We start from the raw sequence: 2,682 nt of genomic DNA, 5'->3' as shown, positions 1-2,682 counted from the left end.
GAAATTGAGGGTCCTGAGCAAAAATCTGATTCAGAGGCTGAAAAGAACTGCAGATGCTGTTGGATTCTGACCTTCCTGCACTCGAAGTAAATTTTCTGGAGCTACAGAAGCTCAATTGGCGTGCTCTCAACGGCGTTGGAAAGTAGACATTCTGGGCTTTCCAGAAATGTGTAATACTCCATACTTTGTCCGAGATTTGATGGCCCAAACCGGCATTGCAAATCAGCTTCAGAATTCCCAGCGTTTAACGCTGGAACTGGCATATAAATTGGAGTTAAACGCCCAAACTGGCATAAAAGCTGGCGTTTAACTCCAGAAAAAGTCTCTACACATGAAAGCTTCAATGCTCAGCCCAAGCACACACTAAGTGGACCCAGAAGTGGATTTTTACGTCATTTACTCATTTCTGTATACCCTAGGTTACTAGTTCACTATTAATAGGATCTTTTGACATTGTATCTACACCTCATGACACTTTACACGTTTCTCATTGTATCTTCTATAGCATGAGTCTCTAAACCCCATGGTTGGGGGTGAGGAGCTCTGCTGTGTCTTGATGGATTAATGCAATTACTACTGTTTTTCATTCTATCACGCTTGCTTCTATTCTAAGATATCACTTGTTCTTCAACCTGATGAATGTGATGATCCGTGACACTCATCATCATTCTCGTCTATGAACGTGTGCCTGAAAACCACCTCCGTTCAACTTTAGATTGAGTGAATATCTCTTGGATTCCTTAGTCAGAATCTTCGTGGTATAAGCTAGAACTGATGGCGGCATTCAAGAGAATCCGGAAGGTCTAAACCTTGTCTGTGGTATTCTGAGTAGGATTCGAGGATTGAATGACTGTGACGAGCTTCAAACTCCTGAGGGCTGGGCGTTAGTGACAGACGCAAAAGAATCACTGGATTCTATTCCAACCCGATTGAGAACCGACAGATGATTAGCCGTGCTGTGACAGAGTGCGTTGAACATTTTCACTGAGAGGATGGGAGGTAGCCATTGACAACAGTGAAACCCTACATACAGCTTGCCATGGAAGGAGCCTTGCGTGCTTGAAGAAGAAGACAGTAGGAAAGCAGAGGTTCAGAAGATAGAGCATCTCCAAAACCTCAACCTGTTCCCCGTTACTGTAGAACAAGTACTTATTTCTTGTTCTTTTGCTTTTTACAATCAACCTTGATAATTATTGATATCCTGACTAAGAGTTACAAGATAACCATAGCTTGCTTCAAGTCGACAATCTCCGTGGGATCGACCCTTACTCACGTAAGGTATTACTTGGACGACCCAGTGCACTTGCTGGTTAGTTGTGCGGAATTGCAAAAGTGTGATTGCAATTTCGTGCACCAAGTTTTTGGCGCCGTTGCCGGGGATTGTTCGAGTTTGGACAACTGACGGCTTATCTTGTTGCTTAGATTAGGACTGTTTTTTTTTGTTGGTTTAGAGTCTTTTAGTTGAGTCTAGTTTCATATTTTAAGTTTGGTGTCAATTGCATGCTTTTGTTTTCCTTTAATTTTTCGAATTTGCATGTTCTTAGTCCTTTCTTGTTCTTTAAAAATTCTAAGTTTGGTGTCTTCTTTGTTTTTTTTTTCCTTTAAAATTTTCGAAAATTTGTGTTTGATTTTCTAAAAATTTTAAGTTTGGTGTCATTTTGTTGTTTTTCTCTTTCCTAATTTCAAAAATCAAATCTCTTTCAAAATAATTTTCAATCATATCTTTTCAATTGCTAATTCCAAAATCTTTTTAACTAATTAATTGATTTAGTTTTCAATTTGCGTTGATCTTATTTTCTTTTAGTTCTCGAAATTTTCTTTTCTTTTCTCTTTTTTTTTATTTTTTTTATTATTTTCGGTCATTTCAAAAAAAAAATATTTTGCTTGTGAATTCATATCATATTCCCTTTCTCCATCATGGACCTAAGTGGAATTGAGCAGTCCAGAAGGACTCTGGGGTCATATGCTAACCCCATTACAGCTGCATATGGAAGTAGCATCTGTATACCTCCCATCAAAGCAAGCAGCTTTGAGCTAAACCCTCAACTCATTATCATGGTGCAGCAAAATTGCCAGTATTTTGGTCTTCCACAGGAAGAACCTACTGAGTTTCTGGCACAATTCTTACAACTTGCTGACACAGTACGTGATAAAGAGGTGGATCAGGATGTCTACAGATTATTACTGTTTCCATTTGCTGTAAAAGATCAAGCTAAGAGGTGGTTAAATAACCAACCTACAGCAAGAATAAAGACATGGACATCCAAGGCTTTAAACAAGAGGATAGTGAATCCCTTTACAATGCCTGGGAGAGGTATAAAGGTATGCTAAGAAAATGCCCCTCTGAAATATTTTCAGAGTGGGTACAGTTAGACATCTTCTACTATGGGCTTACAGAAAAAGCTCAGATGTCTCTAGACCACTCAGCTGGTGGATCTATACATATGAGGAAGACGATTAAGGAGGCTCAAGAGCTTATAGATACTGTTGATAGAAATCAACATTTGTACTCTAGCAATGAGTTCTCTACAAAAGAGGAAGTTATGGCAGTAGCCACTGATCCTAGTCCTCAAGAACAGATGGTTGAGCTTAATCAGCAATTACACGTGATGACACAACAGTTAGCAGAGTTTAAAGAGATGCTCCAAGAAACTAAAATTGCTAACAAGAACATAGAATCTC

The sequence above is a fragment of the Arachis hypogaea genome, chromosome 10 (assembly GCF_003086295.3).
Source record: "Arachis hypogaea cultivar Tifrunner chromosome 10, arahy.Tifrunner.gnm2.J5K5, whole genome shotgun sequence".
NCBI lineage: Eukaryota > Viridiplantae > Streptophyta > Magnoliopsida > Fabales > Fabaceae > Arachis > Arachis hypogaea.
Note: the sequence above shows the minus strand (reverse complement) of the source record.